The sequence below is a fragment of the Acomys minous genome (genome assembly GCF_964271855.1).
Source record: "Acomys minous genome assembly, chromosome: 12".
In the NCBI taxonomy this organism is placed as follows: domain Eukaryota; kingdom Metazoa; phylum Chordata; class Mammalia; order Rodentia; family Muridae; genus Acomys; species Acomys minous.
The window spans coordinates 8,473,307-8,490,420 of NC_140493.1; the positions used below are offsets into that span (position 1 = coordinate 8,473,307).

General features: G+C 43.3%; 1 protein-coding gene across 2 annotated transcripts in view; it reads right to left on the reverse strand.

Moving 5' to 3' along the window:
• The window catches only part of TMEM117 (transmembrane protein 117), a 415,577-nt gene that overhangs the window by 324,815 nt on the left and 73,648 nt on the right, over positions 1–17,114 (reverse strand). The gene's annotated exons all lie outside the window — the stretch shown is intronic.

Here is a 17,114-nt window from a genome sequence, read left to right on the forward strand (position 1 = left end):
ATGGAACTGGTTTTATATTCTTAAACTTTAGTGAGAGGAGGCGCAGAAAGAGCCATGGAATCTCTCAGCTAATTCATAACTACGACTATCCTGCCAATCACTGAGGACATTTCTGAGGTTTCACGTGCTATTCTGCCATAGGGAGTAACATTTTTTGTGTGCGCCTGTTAACGCACTCTCACTATTAACTTATCATGTTACTAATTTTACTTAAAATAGTTATGTTTCATCTGGAAGCAATCTTGCTCTAATGGTGCCTATTAAAACTATTTTGCTGAAAATTAGTTACAGCTGTCTACTATCTATAGTCAGTGCATCTGATGGCCAAGATACAGGATCCACACACACCCACACACCCAGTGATCCCTTCCCTCCCCATCTCTCTCCCACTGACATTAGGGAGGAGGGCCACATACTTAAAATCATCCCTAAACAAGCCAGCTCATGCCCTCCCTTCTACATGGATGGCTGGATGGGACTTTCCTCCTTTGGCAGTTTTCATATCACCTTAAGGTACGATAAAACCAGGCCTCAAGGAGAGTGTTGTTTAAATGACATTACTCCCATTTCCTCTTATAAAATTCACATTCTTCCCTTTATGATGTCATCCTCTGCCTTTGGCAAATACCTCCCTGGCTTTCGCAGTAGTAGGAGTTGACTTGCACACGTGTTTTTCTACCTCCAATTATTTCCTGACTCACACTGAACCATCAGTAGCACAGGAAGGGAGCTGAGTTGCCACGGTAACCAGACAGTATGCCTCATGTTCAGCCTCAGTTGGATTTTTGTTTAATTCTAATTGATCCAGTTCCCCTGTCCATGAGTCACTCCAGTTTCATAACAAAGGAAGGAAGGCACGCTGTAATATTTCTGACCTATTTCGCAGATTTCACCTTCGTTTACAACGACCACTGGACAAGAGGATTCTTGAATTGCTAACTTGGCTCATTTATTTCCGCTAACGGAGCATGCTATTCAAAGTATGTAGGACAAACATGGCAGAAAAGTACCAATCAAAACAAATGCATTAACCAGATCAGATGGGATCATATCTGCAGAGCCCTGAGCCAACACACCAAGCCGCATTACCTTACTTCTGTGGAGTGGACTTCTGTTCTGGTCAGTTGTGGCACATTTAACTGGCTTGCATGGCCATCTATCTGATGTTATCACCATATAGACGAATATAAACTAGATTTTGATGTGGAATGCAGCCATGAGTTTATGTCAGACCATGGGCGTGAGGGTTTTAGAACAATCTGCCTATGCGTTTCTTCCCATCCCAGGCTCCTGCTACGGTTGCCTCTCAGCTTCTATGAGTTCTGAGGGACCAAATCTTTCTAATTTGAGCCAATGGGTTAAATGTTGAATGTCACTTCAAGGATGAATATTTAATTACTTCTCTGAGATCCCCAAAAGCAAGTGGCAATGTTCTGTATGACAGCTACAATTTCAGTGTAGATCCTATGGGAGATTGACTTTGAGCTGGGGCCTCCAACTGGGTCACGATCAAAATGTACTGTTGCTATGAGCGATGAAATCTTTGGAGCTGTTTGTTACTGGGGTACAATCTACCATATACCATATCTTGACTGTTGTGTCGTATTTTTTTAAGTTTATTCATGGGGTCTCCTATTGATTGTTTTACTTCTGAGACACTTACTGAAAATGGCCTCTAATTTGGGGTACATAAGTTACGTCATATTATGTGTAAAATCTAGGATGCAGGGAAAGATGGGGTTACTTCAACTCTTCAAAATGCATCACTTGCCACCGTCGTGCTCCTTCCTTAGTGGTCCAGGCGTTTAGTCTGTAACTACAGCCTTGACCCCTAACTTTTAGCTGCAGAATCTTGTCTCACCCTGTTGACCCATCATCACTCATTGTCTAGTATAACAAAACAGTTCTGTGCCCTACTTCCTAACAGCCCTAGACACACAGGGGATTGATGCAGGGGGCAGGGGGAGGGGGAAAAGCAGGGGTGGGGGGAGAGTGCTGCCTCTGTCTTTACACTGTAACTGGTGATTCGTGTGCAAGTTTGGTACTCCAAATCTGTGATTTTTAAACTGGGGAGGGCGGGCCCCAAACAGTGTCACCTGTTCTCGCTCCATCTGAGAAGTGTACGGAGAATGACCACAGCAGATTGTAAGAACTGAACCCACGTTTGAACGGTCTGGGGAGTAAGTGAACTCTTGGAAACTAGTCACTAGACAGGTGCACAAAACAGGCCTCCTTGCTGGGTTAGGTCTTTGAAATTTTTCAAAAACCTGCCAGGAAATGACTCTTTGAGGTGACGTAGTGAAGTATAAAAGCTACCTTCCCTGGGCACCAAGACTGCTTGAGAGCTGGGCCCTCCTCGTTGTCTCCTCTCTGCTGAGCCACACTGGCTCCATAGGTCCAACAGACGCACTGCCCTTGGGACCCTTCCCAGGAAACCGTGACCTGCAGTCACATCTGCATCTTCAGGTGTGATGTCTCTGTAAAGTGCAGGGGACATCTTCTTACCGTCCAGGTTCTGCAGCCTCAGTGATTCATGCTGACGCTTGCAGTAAAGCTGGCAAGTCAACTTCTCTCATACAAATAGGATGTTTTTATCAAGAAACAGTTTCAACCGCTGCATTACTTGTTTGTCATTGTGACATAAGCAACTTAAGAAAGGGTGATTTTATTTGGGCGCACAGTTCCAGAAGATACAGTCCGTCCTAACGAGAAGTGTGGAGGTGAGGATCCAAGGCGGTCACAATGAGTCCACTGTCGGGAAGCACAGAGCAATGGGTGCTGTAGTTCTGCTCGTTTTCTCCTTTGTAGTTAGTCCAGAGGCTCCGCCCATGGAAAAGGGCTGCCTGTATCTAGGATGAATCTTCTCACCTCAAGTAACTGGATCTAGATAATCCCCCACGATGGTCAGAAGTTTGTCTCAACAGTAATTCTAAATCTGATCAACTTGACAATGAGAATTAACCATTGTAATCCTCTTCCAATGGATGTTACAACGATGTGGTTATAAGTGATGTGTTACAGGCTATTAAAATACGTTTTGTAATATTTTAAGGGTGGGATAGACATCTATACAAAATAGCATGTGGAGGTCTGGGGTGTGGAGGTCTGGGGTATGGAGGTCTGGGGTGTGGGGGTCTGGGGTGTGGAGGTCTGGGGTTTGGGGGTCTGGGGTGTGGAGGTCTGGGGAGATGGCCCAGAGAGTAAAGAACCACCCACGAAAGCACGAGGACAGGAGTCTGAATCTGGCTGGCATGGCGGTGTGCATTCTAATTCTAGTGCTGAGAAGGAGGACTCAGGAAGATCCCTAAAATGCAATGGCCGACTAATTTTGTCACGCCTCTGGCCTACACACACACACACATACACACACATGCACACACACACATACACACACATGCACACACAAATACACACACACACACACACACACACACACACACACACACACACACACACATATGTGGATAATTCAGAAGCAATCAAGCTGGGCACAGTGATTCTCACCAGCACTCAGGAGGGGAAAGCAAGATTAACATAAATTTGATGCCAGTGTGGACTAAAGTACCCCAGAAAGGAAGCATTTGAGCCTACCAACACTTGCTCACATGATATAAACATTTTACATTGTTTGTTCTTACTGCAGAGAATACTGAACAGTCTGTGCTTAGCAACCCGGCTGGAAACCATCGGCCTCGACTTCGAAAATAACATGTCTTCAGGAGACAGAGTGAAGACTAGGAATGCTACAAAAAGTAGAGCAGTCTTATCATTTGATTTTTATTCTATTGAGTTTTATTGTTAATGACCTAAGTAAGTGGGCTTTTGAAAACTAGAAGAGAACGTTACTTAACATGCTGTTTAAATCGGGTTTTCTAGCATCCCGTTTCTAAAGCACTTCAATGCTTTAGAACCACACAGACCTTTCAGCCTCACGTCTTTTAACATGACTACTCAATTATGTTACACACACTTGCTTCTCCAGAAACACCGTAGGAAGAGGCTGTCAGAGTCATAGCTGACTAAGAAGCCAGTTCCACGGCGAGTCTATTCTTGAGGCAAGCCGGCTGCTCACCACAGTTCACCAAGGGAGAAGCACCACAGCGGTAGTGGGTGGACATCCCAGCTCAGCAGCAGGAATACTGTGTACGCTTTTACTACAATTGACGTAACCTTAGCAGGGAAATATATAAATAATGAAATATTGTGTTAATAAGACTATTTCTTGTTTCTGATCAGTCCTTCAAGAGTTATCGTGGGGTTAATGGAGTTCAAATGTATTAACTCATCACAGATATGTCACTTTCTCAGATGGTCAGGGCGGTCTCATTAATTTGCTAAATTAGACTGTATAATTTTTTTAAGTCTTAAGCCTTTGGCTATAAAATATACATCAACTTTCCATGACTGTGTTCATTTCCCGTCTGCTCATCACCAGGAAGCAGGAGAGAGAGGGAGAGAGAGAGAGAGAGAGAGAGAGAGAGAGAGAGAGAGAGAGAGAGAGAGAGAGAGCGCCTGCTACACAATTCATTTACATGGTCCCATCCTTAAGTCCACCAAATTTTCCTTCTCCTTTCAAATGATCAGAATTGCCAAGCAACCACTCATTGGCTTATCTCTATTCATGATTTTCTCTTTAAAGCCCTAATGAAACACTGCATTTGTTCGTTTTCATGGACAGAAAACAAGAGACAGCTCATATCTATTCAAACACCTGCTCCACCAACAGCCCAGGCAGCACCATCTGACCACATTCAGCTGTGTTTATGATTATGTGTACATCAGTGTAGTTCACACACACACTTACCAAGGCTCCTCTTTGATGAAACCTATAGATGCCAGGTGCTTGTTTGGGCTTTTTTATATGAATTAGGAATAACTTTTTTCAATAATAATAGTAGTAATAATAATAATAATAATAATAATAATAATAATAATAATAATTTGCAATAAATGTAATCTTTCCAGTCCCAGGACACGTGGTCCACTTGCCTACATTCTAACCTGATTATGGCCCTAAGCATGACCCTCTGCACTGAGATCAATGAGTGAAGAAGTGAAGTCATGTTGTCACACTGACCAATGTCCTTTCTGCTTTTATATTTATAGAAACTAATGCTTCCTGAGAGCCAGCATGCTGAGAAATCAACTTATGTCTCTTCTGTTATCACGATTAAAAACTCATATCAAGCCTTATGAGAGGCTATTATAGCAACTGCTCTGTACACGTGGTCTAATTTGCCACAACTCTAGGATGGATATCAATATTCCACTGTAGAACTTGCACATCATTATACCAGGAACTAGGTAAGATGCAACCATTACCCAGATACTGGTTTTTGGGTCAAAAAACAAGCTGACAGAATATTTAGTGACAGCCAGACATGATGGCTCACATACGTAATCTCAGCACTTGCGAACTTGAGACAGGTGGATTCCTATGAGTTAAACATCTGCCTTGGCTACGTACTGAGTGCCAAGCCACCCTGAACTAGAGTGAAGCCCTATCTTTAAGGAGATTAGAGAAAGCGACTATGAACAATGACCACAGAACTCTTCTCACTCAGGTCAAGCCAGTGTGGACTCTGGAGAGTAACAAGGACAGAGCATCGACTGTGGTTCTCAATAATTCATTAAGAATCCATCGACCCAGACAGCACTAGCTGGGCATGGAAACTCCTGGTATATTCTGTGGTGTTTACCTTTGTACAATCAAAATCAAGTAGTGAAAAACTAAAGATACCAACAGCAACAAACCGCCCTATTGTGGATTTCTCCTAATATGAGTCATGCCCACCCCTTACCCCCACCCCACCCCCCACCCCTCCCACCCTCACCCCACCCCACCCCCCACCCCCACCCCCCGCCAGTGCCCTTCTCCTTACTTCTTCCTCTCTACCCACCTCCCTGCTCTCCCTCCCCTCCCTCCTCTCTCTCCCCTTTCCCTTTCTCTGTGCCCCACAATATCAACCCTATTGACCAGACTTAGCCCTTCAATTCATTGCTCTCCTCCCCAGCCCATTCCCGGCAACCAGCTTTAGCCCTTGCCCCCAGCCACAGTAATTAATGGTGCTATTATTGTGAATTAATTGTACAAGCCAGTCAGTGTTTAGCCTAATTAAGAATGAAGCCAACAAATTATTTAAAGCACCACTCCAGCAGGATTTGCAGTCAGCCGAGCATCAGCCGCCCAGAGAAGCTCCCAGGCCAGGCCGAGTCTAGAGCCTCCACCCTCCCCTCATCCTAAACACAGTGCTCCAGTATGTACTTTAGGAACTTTCGGGGGAGGGGCACCAGGGGGGGGGTCTTAATTCATCACAAGTCAAAACAATAGTTTTGTGCTAAAGTTTATCACTGCTAATCACACAAAAAGCTAAATGTTCATAAAGACTATTATTTTTTTTATCATTTCTCTAATAGATTTAGCACTGTTTGGTTGGTTGGTTGGTTGGTTTTGGTTTTTTGAGACAGGGTTTCTCTGTGTAGCCTTGGCTGTCCTAGACTCGCCTTGTAGACCAGGCTGGCCTCAAATCTACAGTGATCCGCCTGCCTCTGCCTCCGGAGTGCTGGAATTAAAGGCATGCGCCACCACACCCGGCTCAGATTTAGCACTCTTAAAGACAAACATATAGACATTTCTTCCTCAGAAGGAAGCTTCCAGTATATGCTGGTAGTATACCAACCAATTTTCCACTCCAGAGCAACAAATAAAAATCACTGCGCTTGAGAGTAAAAATGTGTCCCTGGCTCCTGGCCCTAACTGTGGATAAGTGGTGACTGGGTGTATCAAATATCAGTCTGTACTCCCTAAGTTTATGTGATTATTACCTGTTGCTTAAATTTATTTATTTTTAAACAGCAAAGAGGAGGCTGAGTAAATGGCTCAGTCAGTAAACTGTGTAATGCTCAAGTCTGAGGACCAAAATCAGCATTCCCAGCACTCCCAGGAAGAGCTCCTGTGCATGCCTGTTATCCCAGCACCTGGGAGGGGGCGGGCCAGAGGGTGCGGGCGGGGGCCCTGATAGCCTAGAGGAACTGGTGAATTTTGGGTTGAGTGAGAGACATTCTCTTAAAAGTTAAAGTGGACAATGCATGAGAAAGACAGACAGCATTGACTCCCAGCCTCGCAAATATGTGCACATTTGTTCACACAGAAGCATGCACACACAAAAACATATATGCAAAAATAATAAATAAATAGAGCAAAAAAGAGAAAGGATTTCAAGTAAAGAATTTCCAAAAAATAAGGGAATTTTAGATGTAATTATTTATTTATTTGTGTGTGTGTGTGTGTGTGTGTGTTTGCCTGTATATATATATATATATACACACATCACATGTGTGCCTGGTGCCCACAGAGGTCATAAAAGGGCTTGCATCCCCTAAACAGAAGTTACAGGTGGTTAAGCCACCATGTAGACGCTAGGAATCAGGCTGGGTCCTCAGCAATAGAAACAGGGGCATTTAACAGCTAAGCCACCTCTACACACACACATACACACACACACACACACACACACACACACACACACACTTTCGAGACTTTGAAAAAAAAATTGTAAACTTAGAAAAGCAAAGCCTGCCTAAAGCGAACGTTCTTCCTGAATTTGTCTTATTGAAGGGTGACTCAGCCTTGGGAATGCCACGCGCTGACACCTACACTCTGGAGAGAGAGAGAGACTGAAGCTGTGAAGCAGTCTTTCCTGGTAGGGCATGCGACACAGTCACGGACAGAGCACCGGGCCACCCTCTGAAGATGAAGACAGAAGAGCTGAGGGCTGAGGCAGGTGAGATGCTCTTGGGAGCTAAGAAGCAGGAGAGCTGTAGACAACCGCGCCAGCATCCCAGCCCCTGCTTCCCACTCACCCATCTTCCTTATCGGCCCTTGCTTGTTTGGGCTGCCCCTCTGTACACAGCATCACGAATCTGAGGCCTCAGAGCTGCCATTACAAGCGCTTTCTCCTCCCACCCACCCTAGTCCAGTTGCTCTGGTCATTCCTCGCTTCCATGGGTCCTCACCACACTCAGCTAGAGGAGGTCTCCATGTAGCTCCCCACCAAAGCCTCTCAGGAAGGAGACAAAGAGAGGGGTGGGGCCAGGTGCTTGCTCAGCGCAGTTGCACTTTCCCTGCTGTGACGCAGGCTGGGTGGAGCGCTCACTTCCACCCTAGGCGCTTGCTCAGTGCAGTTGCAGTTCTCCTGCTGTGGCAGACAGTTCAGGCCCTGAGAAACTAGCTGAGCTCGACGCGTGGTTCGGGCCCAGTATCCCTGGCTGGACTTGGCAGGGAACCCAAAAGGCTATGGATACCTTGGCCTGATCCAACGCTCATTCAGAGACCCAGAACAATTGCAGGACCCACAGCAAAGGGGAGCTGAGGATCACTGGCTGTGAGAGCCCAAAATGACAGGGCTAACCTCCTGACATCCACACCCGTGAAGTATCAGGGCTTCCAGCCTACGGAAATTGTGAGAAAACAAGTGAATCTATCATCAGACTCCCTCCACCCAACTCTGGAAGTTACCCAACAAAAACAGAGACGGCAAGATGTCTAAGGGACAGCGTAAAAGCATACGCAAAAAACCCCAAAACAACATGGAGTCTCCAGTTCCCAGCTATCCCAAAGAAAACAACCCAGAGAACTAAAATACAACGGAAACACAAGAAAATGACCTCAAATCCTTGGTAATGAGGATGATAACTGAGGAAACAAATAAAATTCGAAATCAGATGCAGGAAGACGCAGCCAAGCATGTGCGAGACATAAAGAAGCACATAGAGTGGAACTGGAAATTTTTCAGGAAAATATAAACAACCAGATGAAAGAAATAAAAAAATATGTTCAAGATATGAAGATGAAAATGGATTCAATGATAAACACACAGACAGAAGAAAAACGAGAACATGAGGCCTCAGAGAAGAAGGCAAATGACACAGTGCTGAGCTTTTCTAACAGAATCCAAGAGATGGAAGAACGAATCTCAAGTCTAGAAGATACAATAACAGATCTTGAAGCAACCATTAAAGAAAATGCCAAATCTGGAAAACTCCTGACACAAAACATCCAAAAAATTAAGGACACCATGAAAAGAAGAAATCTGAGGATAATAGGCATTGAAGAAAGAGAAGACATGCGACTCCAAGGCCCAGAAACTATTCTCAACAAAATCATAGAAAAAAATTTCCCCAATCTAAAGAAAGAGATGCCTATAAACATACAAGAGGCATACAGAACACCAAATAGAATTGACCAGAAAAGAAAAACTGCCCGTCACATAATAATCAAAACACAAAACATACAGAACAAAGAAAAAATATTAAAAGCTGCAAGGGAAAAGGGCCAAATAACATTTAATGGAAAACCTATCAGGATTACACCCGACTTCTCAGCAGAGACCATCAAAGCTAGAAGGGCCTGGACAGAGATCCTGCAAACCCTAAGAGACCACAGATGCCAGGCCAGACTACTTTACCCAGCAAAACTATCAATAACCATTGATGGAGAAAACAAAATATTCCATGACAAAACCAAATTCAAACAGTACCTATCCACAAATCCAGCTTTACAGAAGGTACTAGAAAGAAAACTCCATCCCAAAGGGTCAAGCTACAACCAAAACTACTCAGGAAATAGATAACTATACCATGGCAAAAAACACAACTACACAAATGCTCGACTGGAACCAACATCAAAATTAAGACTCTTAACAGTAACTGGTCATTAATATCTCTCAACCTCAATGGTCTCAATTCTCCAATAAAAAGACACAGACTAACTGAATGGGTGCATAAACAGGATCCAACAGTCTTCTGCATTCAAGAAACACATCTCACCCATAATGATAGGCATTACCTCAGGATAAAAGGTTGGGAAAAAATATTCCAAGCAAATGGTCACAAGAAGCAAGCAGGCGTAGCCATTTTAATATCGAACAAAATAGACTTTCAACCAAGATTAATCAAAAGGGATGAGGATGGACACTTCATACTCATCAAAGGTAAAGTCAATCAAGATGACATCACAATCCTGAACATCTATACTCCCAATACAAGGGCACCCACATTTGTAAAAGATCTGCTAAAAAGGCTTAAACCACACATCGATCCCCACACAATAATAGTGGGAGACTTCAACACCCCACTCTCTCTGAAGGACAAGTCATTGAAACAGAAACTAAGCCGAGAAATAACATCATATCTATACAACCTTTCACCCAAACAAGAAAGAATATACCTTCTTCTTTGCACTCCATGGAACCTTCTCCAAAATTGATCACATCGTAGTTCACAAAGAAAGCCTCAACAGATACAAGAGGATTGAAATAATACTTTGTATCCTATCAGATCATCATAGGCTTAGGCTGCAATTCAACAACAGAAATAACAAAAAGCCTACACGTATGTGGAAACTAAACAACTCTCTGCTAAATGACACCTGGGTCAGGGAAGAAATAAAGAAAGAAATCAAGGAGTTTCTGAAATTCAATGAAAATGAAGGAACAACATACCCAAATTTGTGGGATACATTGAAAGCAGTGCTAAGAGGAAAATTCATAGCACTAAGTGCCTTTAAAAAGAAATTGGAAGCATCGCACATAAACACCTTAACGACACAACTGGAAACCCTAGAAAAAAAAGAAGCAGAAACACCCAAAAGGAGTAGACGTCTGGAAATAATCAAACTCAGGGGTGAAATTAACAAATTAGAAACTAAGAAAACAGTTCAAAGAATCAACAAAACTAAGAGCTGGTTCTTTGAGAAAGTCAACAAGATAGACAGACCATTAGCCAAACTAACTAAAAGGCAGAGAGACAGTATTGAAATCAACAAAATCAGAAATGAAAAGGGAGACATAACAACAGACACTGAAGAAATACAAAGAATCATAAGATCCTACTTTGAAGGCATATATGCCACAAAATTTGAAAATCTAAGGGAAATGGACAATTTTCTTGATCAATTTCACTTGCCAAAGTTGAGTGAAGAACAGATAAACAAGCTAAATAGTCCCATTTCCCCTACAGAAATTGAAGTAATCATTGATAGTCTCCCAACCAAAAAAAGCCCAGGGCCAGATGGATTCAATGTAGAATTCTACCAGACCTTCAAGGGCGAGCTAATACCGATACTCTTCAAGCTACTCCAAAAGATAGAAAGGGATGGAACGTTACCAAATTCATTTTATGAAGCCATAGTCTCATTGATACCTAAACCTAACAAAGACTCAACAAAGAAAGAAAATTTCAGACCAATTTCTCTGATGAACATCGATGCAAAAATACTAAATAAAATACTTGCAAAATGAATACAAGAGCACATCAAAGATATCATTCATCATAACCAAGTAGGCTTCATTCCAGGCATGCAGGATGATTTAATATATGGAAATCCATCAATGTAATCCACCACATAAACAAACTGAAAATTAAAAACCACATGATCATCTCTTTAGACGCAGAGAAAGCATTTGATAAAATCCAACACCCATTCATGTTTAAAGTTTTAGAGAGATCGGGAATACAAGGCACTTTCCTCAACATAATAAAGGCTATATATAGGAAACCAATAGCCAAAATCAAAGTAAATGGTGAGATACTCAAGGAAATTCCTCTAAAACCTTTGTCAGTGCACAGGTGGGAAGGCACTCCCAACCACAGGGACAGTTCATGACAGTGTGTGCCTAGTTTAGTCAATGGTGAGTACAGTATTTGGGCTTTAATGCTGGCAGGGGTATATAAACATGTGAACATATTTGCATGCATATGCTTATAGATATTGTCATATGAGCCTGTACTGGACCACAATAGGGGACAACACATCACACAAAAGTACTTGCTATAGAATTTGCTATGTAAATGTCATCAAAAAGTTCCCCAGGGGCTGGAGGGATGGCTCAGGGGAGGTCCCACGCTGCTTTTACAGGGTGTCTGAGATCAGTCTCCAGCATTCCTCCTTGTCAGACAGATCCACTAACCCCAGCTCCGGAGAGCTAACACCTCTGGCCTCTTTAATCACCTGCAGTGTACATACCTACAGATGTGCACACAAGCACATGATTTAAAAATACAACTTTCTGGAAGAGGGGTGGAAAGACTGTAAAAGCCGGATGCTTCAACTGTGCAGATGTCCAGACAAGACAATGACAGTATCAACAGACATTATAACACAGGAGAGGGAACCTCGAGGGAATCCCATGCCCCAGACAAAGAACTCCAGGTAATTAAAGAATGCCGAGAGGAGGTGAGCACCAACTGGCTATCCAACACCAAGCGGTCAACCCTGAAATCATATACACGAAAACGCAAGCAACACTAAGCAGACTTAGCAGGTTACCTGTATATATTTATTCATATATATGCAACAATAACAAAGAAAATAAGACCACCAATTTGAAGAGTGGTGGCGGGCCTTGAAGGGTTGGAAGGAGAGAAAAGAGGGAGAAGCGGTATAATTATATTTTTAATTTAAATAATTTTAATTAAGGAAACTTCCCTAACAATAAGGCAGACAAAAGAAATGTCAACATCAGGTTTCAGAAATTGAGAAAAAAACAAAAACAAAAAAAACAGATATCTCTGTTTTGCTTGCTTGCTTGTTTAACTGTTTGAAACGCCTTGTGAGTGTACACTAATTCTGGAAAATACTGACTCTCATGGGAACATTGTCTTACGTGTACATCATGCACTTTGGTCACAGTCTCCCCATTTTCCTCCCACTGTTCCTCTTCTCTTTTCCTGAGGGGGAAAAAAAATCTTACTCCTTTTAACAATCAGCAAAGAAAACATGTCTTTTGCTGCCCTCCAGTGGCTCCACTTGGTATAAAATTCTGTTGCTAAACGTTCTGTGGAAAGACACTTTTAAAAAGTGCTTGATGTATCCAAAGCTAAAGCCTCCTCCCAACCTTATGCGACCTTTGGAGCACATCTCTTTTCATTCCTCCCAAATAAAGAGTTCCGAACCCTAACCCTGGCCCTAACCAGACAGGCTTTAAGATCCCCAGTGGACTTGGAGGGTTTACAGAGAATGGTTTTTTTTTTTACTAAATCAGTCCCAGAGGCGTGGGAGTAAATAGTTTCCAATTCTTGCCCTAGGCCTCACTTTCTGGAGGATTTGTCCCTGGGTGTAAACAATGGACTGTTCTTCAGCACAATGCACACCATTGTGCTCTGGCTGCAAACTCTCACTCTTTCCGGTGCAAGTAGGTGTTTTGATCCTTTTTCTTTGAGCATTTCTCTTTTTTTCTCTCCTAAGAGATAACTAGGCCAACTGAAAAAAAAAAAAAAAAAAGCAAACCTACCATGCTAAAGCAAAAGCCCTGGAGTGGCTGCAGGCCTGTCCCATCCTGCCGGCCAGGCAGCATCCTTAAAGGCATTGGCTATCTTGATCTTAAAAATGCATTAATTGATTTAAAAAATAACTTTGGTTAAAAAGAGAAGTTCAGGTTAGTCAAAGTGGACAGAAGTTGAAGCAAGAGAAAACTGAATTGCTCTGCACAAAAAACTGGGAACTCTGCAAAATAGTGAGAGACTCCGGAGAAGAATCTGAAATTGGTCAGAGAAAATATCCAGGGTTGTGACATGGGCCCAATGCTTGAAGACGCTGTATTAACACCCCCCCCCCATCTGCACTTTGGCTATGAGTTTTCTGTCCCAAACTTTGTCCCAAAAAGCACAGTTTGTGTTGGATATACGTATAGCTGCCTGGCTGAAGCTGCACTCACAGCATTTCACTCTTTCTCTGCTGCCCAGTGCAGAATCTTCTACCAACAGAACTTCTAGTCTCTGTCTTAGTTAGGGTTTCTACTGCTGCGATGAAACACCATGACCAAAAGCAACTTGAGAAAGGAAGCGTTTATTTCATTTATTGCACCATATCACAGGTGGCCAAGGCAGAAACTCAAACAAGGCAAGAACCTGGAGGCAGGAGCTGATAAAGAGGCCACGAGGAGTGATGCTCAGTGGCTTTTTCACCCTGGCCTGCTCAGCCTGCTTTACATACAGAACACAGGACCACCAGCCCAGGGATGTCTCCACCCTTAATAGGCCAGGCCCGTCCCCATCAATCCATAATTAGGAAAATGCCCTACAGCCTTGCCTTCAGCTTGAGTTTATGGAGGCATTTTCTCAGCTGGGGATCCTTCTTTTCAGATGACTTTAACTTGTGTCAATTTGATATAAAAGTAGCCAGCACACAGCCCAAGTCCTCTACTCTGGTCTGTGCCAAAGACTGAAAACACAAGTCCCTAAGTCACTGCCTGGGGCGCAGTCCACAGACCTCCTGTCCTGCAGTTAGGGTCCTTCTGCATTTTCCCCTCTGGCTCTGGCCTCTCTCAAGCCTGACTATGAACTCTTTTTTTTTAATGGTTTTTTAAAAATATATTTTATTAATTTATTCATATTACATCTCAATTGTTATCGCATCCCTTGTATCCTCCCATTCCTCCCTCCCTCCCATTTTCCCCTTACTCCCCTCCCCTATGACTGTCACTGAGAGGGACACCCCCCCCCCCCAACTCTTAAAAGCTATCCAGCTGCATTATAGTTTCTAACTGGTCTGTGGTTTGTTACAGCAGGAGAGGTTACTGGGTCCAGTTACTGGGCAAAGAAACTGCTTTTAAATTGCTAAAAGCAAAACCTAGGAACCTCACCTACAACCTCCAGCATCCATGTAAAGGGGACTCGGCTTATCTTTAAGTCATCTTGGTACCAAAAACCAACCAAACAAACAAAAAACAGACACACAGAAGAAAAGAGGCCACCATGGCATCATTTCGGTGCTCTGAGGTGTGAAGAGTAAAAAGAGAATAAGATGCACAAAGATGTTTCTTCATGGTACTAGGAACTGGGTTAGTCTGAATCTCCACCCTTTGGGTCCATGAAGCTCGTTTGCCTTTTGCCCTCATTTCGGTTCATACCAGGGATGCCTAAGAACTTGGAAGCTGGTGTCTGCTTCAGGGACTCAACTGGGTGAAAACAGGACCCAGGCCACTCACCTCTTATCAAGTCAGCTCTGGCCAGGACTAGTTCTCGGTGCCCAGGGATTATGGGCCTCAGCTTATAATTAATTCTGAATTAGAACTTTTTTAAAAAGTAGACAAGGCTAGAAATAATCTGCCTCACCTTTTTTGTTTTTGCTTTTTTGTTTTCTTTTTGGTTTGGATTTTGGGGTTTTGGTGTTTTGGTGTTTTGGGGTTTGTTGTTGTTGTTGTTGTTGTTGTTTTGAGTTTTTTGTTTTGTCTTGTTAATTTTTAATCTCTGACACCACACAGATGTTCAACATGTATTCTAGTTGTGAAGCATCCATTTTGTGAGAAAAAAAAAGTCCCAAAACATATGAACACAGGTCTAGTGGCCATTACCGTTTCCTGGATTCAAGAAACACTTTGGGATCGGGTGTAGGTCAGTGGTTCTTAAACTCCCTAATGGCTGCAGCCCTTTAACACAGTTCCTCATGTTGTGGTGCCCGCCCCCCCCCCTCAAATGGGTCATGTCCCAGAGGTTGAAACCCCACTGGTCTAGGCCCACATTACCAGATGCATCGCTAAACCAGGGCAGGTTGGAATCCTCCATGCAAACCTGAGTGAGTGTGAAGAAGGCTGAATTCTCAATCAGCAACAACCTTCTGATATAAGCCAGTCACCTGTGACATCAACACGTCCCCGGTCCTTCCAAGACCCTGGCGCCACCATTTCCTGCCCTACACAGGATGAAGCAATGCCCCAGATATTCATGCCTCCGGGAGAACCCAGCAGTACAGCAATGTCCTTTTCTCTGGCAACTGACTTTGTCTACCAGATTTACAACAGGTTTTGGAGCACAAGCTGGGTCACATGCTAAAAGCTAGCAGTCCCTCTTTCAGAAACAGCCATTTGATGTTTCTAAGCAGTACATCTAAACAATTTGTCCCTTGCTGTGTGGTTTTTTTTTTTTTTCAAAATGACACTTTTAAGGACATCCTTTCTGTAGAAGGTTCTTTTCCCGCAAATGTGAGACAGATTACGGAAGAGTTCAAGGATTATATTCTGCAATCTCTAATAGTGCATTAAATCTGAAAATAAAAGGGAAGCACGATTTTAGATAAGATACTACACATAAATTGTAAACCATTCACTTCGCTACTACACATACCTGCTATTTCCTTCCATTATCAAAGTCAGCTTAAAAGATTAAGGTATGGAGAAGGCTACTAGGGATCCAGGCTAGCCTTGGCACATGGGTCCCTGGCGGTCACCACTTCACAGGTCAGCCCCTCTGTTGTTAGTTAATTAAGATGCAACTTTGGGCAATCCCTAGTGTCTCTATCCCTAAAATAGAGACAATAGCTGTCCCTGTTGCCCAGGCTCAGTGTGAGGTGAACTGAGCCAACACGGCTCTGATCACAGTCTCGGCAGCTGTGAGCTCTCTTTAGGACTGTTTTGATTTAGCTGCTGAGTGTTTTACTCTGTACACAGGATTACATGTTAACTGCCTGAAATTTACTATTTTTAAATCTGTCTCTCCATCTTCACTTACATCCTTAACACAGATCTTAACAGTGCCATATAAACATACAAACAGCCCTCCAGCATCAGACTCCCTGGTGCTTGGAATCACAGGCCTGTGTTATCACATCAGGCCCCTCCTCCTCCTGCTTTGGAAGTACCATGTCTTGCCCAGAGGCCTCTGGCTGCCACAGGTAACTCCAAGCTGTCCCTACCCACTGTTACCACAGGACCCAAAGCTGAGGAATATTCTGAGGAACCCAAGTGGTTCCTATAATTCCACCATCAAAAATAAACCTACCGTTAGTGGCCTAGTTTGGGGACAAGAAAGAATCATGACAATATGTTTCTAATAGTGTCCCAGGGCCTGAGCATTTGATCTAAAACCATTCATGGATTTTGCTACTATAAATTAAGAACTGTATGAAACCTGTGCTTTCCCGTTACTAGTCAGCCCCTTTACAGTAAAATGAGAGAAAGTAAGATATTAAGTGGGCTTCGCGCTCAGAACTCAACCAAGGTGGCCGAAGTCTGTACAGAGCCAAACCACCTCTCACTGTGAACGTGGGCGGGAATCCCAGCTAAGCTGTAACTCGGAGGGAGCGGCTGTGATCCTGTGAGAACGGCAGATGAACGCCT